The sequence below is a fragment of the Bidens hawaiensis genome, unplaced genomic scaffold (assembly GCF_021521415.1).
Source record: "Bidens hawaiensis isolate Kalapana, Puna unplaced genomic scaffold, B.hawaiensis_p1.1 tig00006950_1, whole genome shotgun sequence".
NCBI lineage: Eukaryota > Viridiplantae > Streptophyta > Magnoliopsida > Asterales > Asteraceae > Bidens > Bidens hawaiensis.
Window position 1 is genome coordinate 854,206 of NW_027491476.1, and position 8,214 is coordinate 862,419.

At 38.8% G+C, this 8,214-nt stretch overlaps 1 pseudogene; it reads right to left on the reverse strand.

Moving 5' to 3' along the window:
• Positions 1-5,228: 5,228 nt before the first annotated feature.
• Positions 5,229-7,864, reverse strand: LOC143633933 (pentatricopeptide repeat-containing protein At1g74600, chloroplastic pseudogene; annotated as a pseudogene).
• Between the last annotated feature and the right edge of the window lie 350 nt (positions 7,865-8,214).

The following is an 8,214-nucleotide window of genomic DNA, read 5'->3' on the forward strand; positions in this document are numbered from 1 at the left end:
CTCATGCTGGTGAGGTAGCATATAGGCTGGATTTGCCCGATGAGCTCACGGGATTCATCCTACTTTCCACGTGTCCCATTTGAGGAAATGTTTAGCAGATGAGGAGGCCCATGTGCCTCTTGATGATATTGAGCTTGATAGTAAGCTGAACTACGTTGAAGAGCCTATCGCTATTCTGGACCGTCAGGAAAGGCATTTAAGAAATAAAGTGGTTAGACAGGTGAAGGTGCAGTGGAGGCACCGTAGGGGTTCCGAGGCTACTTAGGAGTTCGAAGACGAGATTATGAAACTCTATCCGCAGTTGTTCCTGTCGTATCGGGATTCGGGGACGAATCCATTGTAAGGGGGGTGGATTTGAAACGCCCGTTAATTTTCGGTTTAAAGATTTAAAGCATGTAAAGTATGTATATTTCTCGGGATTTAACCGACATTTCTCGGAAACCTTTTCCTCATCCCGGTACGTTAAATCATTTAACTTTTCTTTCAAGTTGCCATATCATTCGACTTGGAGGGGCTATGATGAAATATTTATATTATAACACAAAACATAAAACCATAACCCCCCACCCCCATTCCCTTGTCCGATCGAGCCAAACACAGCCAAGTCTTTTACACCTTATTTGATCTTTATATCACGCGTATTGATCGATAAACGGCTTGTTTTAGGTTAACCGGGTGGCTGTCCAATTGAGCGGTTTCGGGACTGTTTTGATTGAGGTTTTTGCACCAAAATCTTCCTAGGTATGTCTAATATAACATACTTTAAAATTATATCCATTGGTGTTCGTTTGATTGGTCAACTAGTTGTAGTTTGAATGTTAGTGTTCGGTTGACTAGAATTGTAAATTGTTGCGTTTAACGCGAGTGTTGATGTGATTAACGACCAATTCAGCTCGGGTGAACTTGGGTTGATGTACGGGCTATTGAAAAATCATTTTTATAAGTTATGGGGCTGAATTGGTTGTCGGTTACTCACATGGGTCGGTACAACGCGCATTTGCGTTTATGAATAGTTGGTGCGTTGTATTTGTGAGTTACCGACACATTTGACTCATGTAGCGTCGTGTGGACTTGTTGGCTGTGAATTTATCATATTGGGTCCACACGGGGCTAAGTTGGATGTTAGTTGCCTAAACGACTCTTAAACGCACGTGTTACCTAATGCTTCCGGGGGTAATTTGGAAATTCTTTATTCCCGGGAGTACCTAAGGGTCGTGTTGGTGAATGTAAGGCCCCGGGGGAGGGGGGGCTGTTATGATAGAGTTTGATAAGGTCGAGGCTTTAGGCAACTCGAACCATGTTAGAACATCTCGTAGGATAAACGAGTCCTTTCGATGTCATTAGTAATGTTTGTATGTAAACCGACAGGCGTTTGAGTGTTGGGGATACTTAGGGGTCCTATATGTTGTGGTGAATTCGTGCCTTGTGCCAGGTGAGTTCATGATGCCCCTTTTTACTTTTTTTAAGTTTTTGGGCTAGCATGCACACCTAAGCGATTTTGCTTGATGAACTGTTTAAACTATTTTGTATAGGGTAGGCCTTAGGATGATATTATGGTATGTTTGTATGTATTATTGTATGGCCAATAATTGGCGATGTTTATTAGTCGTTATCGACTAAGGATGTTTACGTATGCTGACTTTGTGTTTGCATACGTTCGATGAGATGTTATGTGTTTGGGTTGTACGTGTTCTCGACCCTGATATTATTACTTGGATGATATATATATATAGGGATGTAATTATAAGGATGTTTATATATATATATATATATATATATATATATATATAAGAGTGATTATTTATTGATGATGATGGCCTAACTGTTATATCCCGTTTATTTTAAAAACTCTTGGAATGACTATTATGATTATTATTATTATTATAGATGTTAATTAATAAAACTTGAACTCACTCAGCTCAAGCTGACTTTGTGTGCATGTTAGTGTGAGTTTCAGGTTAGGAGGAGGATGCACTACCGCTTGGACGTGCACGAAGCTACTTGGACGGTGGAGGGCATACTTAGTTGGAAGTTTTAATTATAATAAACGTTTTGCTTTTAACGTTTTATTAAATACATTTCAATTTGGTTTTGGGCATAATTCCCGGGTATTTCGGAACTTGTTTTATTAATTATGATTTTCCGCTAAATTATACCCTGAATTGGTTATTTTAATGTAATGAACTGCTTTTGAGTTTAAGTATTTTTGTAAGTATTTTGAATGAATACCAACTGTAGGATTCCCGGGATTCGGGGTCTTACATTTGCTTAACATATAATCCAATTTATTGGATGGAAGTGGGGTTTTGAAAGATAACAAGTTATTGTGGTTCACAGGCGATATAGAGAACACGCGGCCACTCTTTTGGTGTGCGTTCAGTTATTTCACTGTGACAACGAGGACAAGGAACCAATAATCCAACAAAAAGTAAGGTTTATTTTCTTAAACTCTCGGTTAGAATCATTTGTATGAATTTGCAATTGATCTTTATTAGTATTATTTTGAAATTTGAATTAGTTTTCAAGAATGTTTAAATCATCCTAAAATTTGTTGAAAACCACTAAGGCAATAGAAAATTCGTGTTTTATATGGTTAATTTACAAATTTGGAAAGGTGGACCAAGATCATGCTGTGTTTTAAAAGCCAATAATTTAATTTACTTTTTGAAAGAAGAATTTAAGAAGAATTTTACAAAACTTTTTTAATAAATTTTTTTAATGTACCATAAATAGGCCATTGTTAAAAGAAGAATTTTACAAAAGTTTTTTAATGAATTTTTTTAATGGAAAATACATTTTAAAAGGCCATAATTTAATGGAAAATTGGCCTCACATAATCTCAACTATGGCCCATTGACGAATATAAGTCCCAATTATCGAAATGGCAAAATATAATCCCAACTACGTATTTGTGATAAAAAAATCACAGTTACTATTGTATTATTTAATTTTTTATATATAAGTTATCGAATTTATATTTTAATTTAGACCCAAATGTTTACTAGTCTTCGACCAAAATTTTTTTAATGATTTTCGATGACGGCCCTGTATCCTAAGACTATCCGCTATGGGCGGCGAAGGGGCTGGAAGGGGGCGCGAAAGGGGCTAGAAAGGGGCGCGGAAGGTGAATGAACACCGCCCGGAGGCGCCGTCGGTGGGGGCACAGGGGGGGCTTCTGGACGGCCGGCGCGAAGGAGTTGAATTAGGGGGGGGGGGGGGACCCCAACGGTTATATTTCTAGCCGTTAAAAAAAATACTTTAACCATTTTCTCCATAAATTCAAACCATTTTTGCTATTTTACTCAAGCAACTTTCATTTTCACACCAACATTTACTCTACAACTTCGAAACTTTCACAACCATGAATCCTAGCCCGAACTCAAACCCGAACCCGAACACAAGCTCGAGCTCAAACCCAAACCCAAACCCAAACCCAAACCTAAACCCGTGGGATCTGAGTTGTCTGTGGTGGGCTGGTTTGCTCGCAAATAACGTCGACCTTAATTAACTCATTCTATGCAAACCAACAACGACCCGTGATGCCTCCACCCATGCAATCGTTTAACCCCGATATGTTCTTTCGACCGCCAATGCCTTATATGTCTTCGCAAGTACCCCAAACCCAAATACTCGAAACATAAATACCCGACACCCAAATACCTGAAACACAAGTACCCGAAACGCAAGTCCGCCCTAAAAAAAGAAGTTACAAAAAAAGAATCCAGCTGACGATCAAACAACCGAAAAGGCCGAAAGACAAATGTGGGAAGCGAATGAGGAATTGGCTTTAGCGCGTGCGTGAATCGACTTATCCGAAGATTCGATTCAAGGAAACTATAAAAGTATTTATATGTTTTCTATGTTTTATTTTTTTGCTTACTAATACTAAGTTTTTATATGTATCGAAAGTGACGGTAAACATTCCCGGAGTTTTGGGACGAAAGACGCACTAAGTTTTTGATACAGTGGGTCGAGGTGCCTACCGCAGGAATGATTCCGTCTACAACAAATGGAAGGCAATACACACAAAAATAATCAACTTCACCAACATTCACACCCGTTAATAACAATAGAAAACGCAGCATGAGCGATGCCAACGTGATGGAGACTTACTTAAAACAATACAAGGCCGTTTATCGTGGAGATTTCAATATGACTGAAATTTGGACACAATGCATAAGCTCACCAAAGTGGCATCCGGCCCCGACACCATCACCGCGACCGTCCAAACGGTCAAAGACAACGTCTACTTCGGCCAATCAATCACCGTCTCAACCCATGGCGGATGGTCGTTATAACTTAATCTAAACGAGTTGGATCCCAAATTTATTTTGATGAACCGGATGAGTTGCCACGTCCGGTAGAAAGAGATAAAGTCAAGGCGGCGGCTAGAGGTGGAGGATCTTCATCTAGAACGACATCCTCGATGAGTTCCGAAGTGAGCTCGCGTTTTGACAACTTGGAGGTTAAACTAACCAAGATTGCCGACGCTAAAAAACATATACAAGAGGAACTCATGAGAATGCACGAAGAAAGAAAGGCGGTGCATGCGGAATACAAAGCGATGCATGAAGAAAGAAAAAAATTCACTTGGAGCGGAAACGAGAAAAGGAATTCGAGCTCCTCACAAAGGATCTATCACATCTAAATCCTCCCACGCGGGCGTTGTTGGAGAAAAGAAAAGCAATGATATTGGCCAAATATGCAAACTCGGACGAGGACGGCGAATATTCGTTATATTTTTATTTTTTTTTATTTGTATGTTTTTTATTTTTATTTTTTTATTTGTATGGTTTTGATTTTTTTTTATTTAAATTTTAGTATTACTAAATTATTATTTAATAAATTATTTAATTTTTACTATATTATGTTAAAGGGCTTCGATGCCCCTCACCATAGAGGGGCGTTATACTTTCAGGCTTCGATGCCCCCAGTGCCCACGTGGCACTGTGGAAGGGATTCGAAGCCCCCCACTATAGCGGATAGTCTAACAATGCAGATGATGGTAATAACACTCACACTTCAACTAAGTGCTAAATAAATCATTTACAAATTGGTACCAAATCATCACTGCTTACTCCAATTCGTTGAAGATTCTCTAACTTTCATAATACTCAAATTGTGTTTACTAATATATGCCTAAAAACAGATTTAACAAGTAAGACTAACCTGAAAAATAAGAATCTTTGTTGCTGAAAATTATGGTTCTTGTTGCAAATAAATAAGCCCTATATATAACTCCATCCTGGCTGTTTACTAACACCACTGCCTTTCATTTCATTTCTAATATTCCAAACTTGTTCCCATTGGCCCACGTCAGCACAGATGTTTGAAAATGCTACATAACCTCCATCTTCACATGGCTCCAGTTCAATAACCTTCTCAGCTGCTGTCTTCCCAATTTCCACGTCAGCATGCACCTTACAAGCCGCAAGAAGCGTCGCCCACACTAACGAATCCGGTTCAATCGGCATGTTTCTAATAAACTGTTCTGCTTCTTTTAGCCGACCCGACCGCCCCAAAGCATCCACCATGCACGCGTAATGTCGTTGACCTGGCTCGATTCCGTAATCTTTGACCATTGACTTCAAATACCCAAACCCTTCTTTGACCATACCGCTATGACTGCACGCGGTCAACACGCTAACAAATGTTACCGAGTCTGGTTCGGTTCCTGATTTCTTCATGAGTTCAAACACTTTTAACGCTTCTAATCCTTTCCCGTGTTGACCGTAGCTGTTGACCATCACGGTCCAGCTCACCACATCAGGTTCTTTAATCTCGTTAAATGCGCTTAAACAATCATCAAGATTTCCATATTTGGAATACATCATCACTAACGAACTACCTGCAGACGCGTTCGATTCAAATCCGAGTTTTATAACAAGGGCGTGCAGCTGAATTACAAAATCTAAACGGTTCATGGTTCCTAAAACAGATGATATTGTGAACGAATCGACCTCAAAACCGGACGATATTAACTCACGAAACAAATCAAGTGCTTCTTTAACCTTCCCGTTTTGTACATAACCCAAAACTAATGAAGAACATAACGTTTGATCCTTAAATGACATCAAATTAAACACCCGTTTAGCTGATTTCAAATCACCACATCTTGAATACATATTAACAACCGGACCGCCACCATAAACGGACGTTTTATCTTGTTGTTTGATGATAAAACCATGAATTTCTTTCCCAGTTTTCAACAACAGAAGAGAAGAACATGCTGCAAGAAAAGCGGTTAATGTTGTTTCATCCAAACTAATGCTTTTTACTAAAATCATTTGTTTGGCTAACTCAATAGCCCGATACGCATACCCGTGTTCAGTAAATCCAGAAATCATCGATGCCCAAGACACGTTATCCTTATCTGGGATTTCGTTAAAAACCTCGTACGACTCGTTTAAACAACCACATTTTGAGTACATGGTGAAAAGAGAACAACCCACCAAACGATTGAATAATACGCCCGTTTTGAGTACATAACAGTGAATTTGTTCCCCTAATTCTAGAGAATTAATAACACTCAAAAGACTCGGTATGCATGATACATCAGGTGTCAAACCTTCTACAAACAATCTTTTTAATAATCTAAAAGCTTTCTCTAGCGTGCCAGCTTGGCAAAAAGCGGTTATCATTGATGCATAAGTTGTGAGATTCGTCAAACCGTGTGTGTCTTCAAATACTTGCTCAGACAATTCAACTATTCCTAACTTCGAGTATACGTTTATCAATGAATTCTTGACCGCTGGATCTGAATAAAACCCGGTTTTATAAACCCAACAATGAACTTGAAATGACTCGTTGAACATCAATGCGTTAGCACAAGCGGAAAGTACACTTGTGACAGTGTAATAATTAATTTCTTGATTTAATATCATCATTTGTTTAAATAACCGAAGGGCTGAAGAATACTCGCCTTTTTGAACAAACCCTGTGATGATAGTGGTCCACGATACCACGTTTCGAGTATGCATTCGTGAAAACTTCTTTAGAGCTTCGTTGACTTGACCGCATTTGGCATAAAAGTCAACTATCGCAGTCCCAACAACCAAGTCTTCATGGTCACCATATTTGACCGTTAACCCGTGAACCACTCTACCAAGCTCAAATTCTTGAAGTTTAGCGCACACACCGAACACACTAGGAAATGTAAACCGATTCGGTTGAGGAAACCCACGACACATTTGTTGAAAAAGATTTAAACCCACATGATCCTCATTATGTTTAACTGCACCCAATATTATAGCGTTCCAACACACCACACTGCCACAAGATTCATCGTTAAAGACTTTCAAAGCATTATCGAAACTGCAACCTTTTAGAAACAACTCAATCATCCCACTTCTGACATAGCCATCTAATGAAAACCCATGTTTTAACGCGAGCGAGTAAAGTAGTTTCCCGCCATTAACAAAATTCAAAGGTATACAAGCCGAAAGTGCATGCCCGTATGTATACTCGTTCGGGTGAAAACTCAAAGAATGCAACTTGCAAAACGTTGCCCACGAATCCGCGTACTTGGCGGATTGATTCTGAGTCGTGATAACGAGGTTCCAAGAAGTGATATCTGGTTGGGGCATTTGGTCGAACACCTTGAGTGCATAACTAAAACCCGAAGCTTTAGAGTAAATTCGCAGCAGAAAATTTGAAAACTCGAGACTGGAATGGAGGGAATTGGTTTTGAGGAGACGGGTGTGTATGATTTTGGTTTCTTGAAGTGTGTAGGTACGTGATTCATTGAGGAAGTGATAAGGGTCAAAGGTGGTGAAGATGTTTGAGTGGTTTAGTGATGAAGTGAATCTGAATGAGGTTTTTAGATTGAGGTTATGATTGATAAGAGCTTTCATTCGTAATCTAACAAGATAAGATTGATTGTTTATAGAGTAAACCTGACGATGAAATTGTATACACATGAAGATGAAACAAGACACATCTTTTTGTGTCAACTAACCATCATGTGATCTCATATTTCAGGGTTAGGTTATAATAGAAAGTATGATTTTAAATATGGAGGGTTGAGATTACTTTAGAGGAAAATCAAGTGTGAAAGAAGAGGGAGGGCATAAAAGAAATAACACATTTATTGACTTTCTCTCTCTACATGCAAGGCACATGTTAAATTCCTCCATCATTTTAAAACGTTCATAATTTTTTTATGACGTTTTTATTAAAAAACAAATTCATCATAATAACGAATGTCTTTTTATC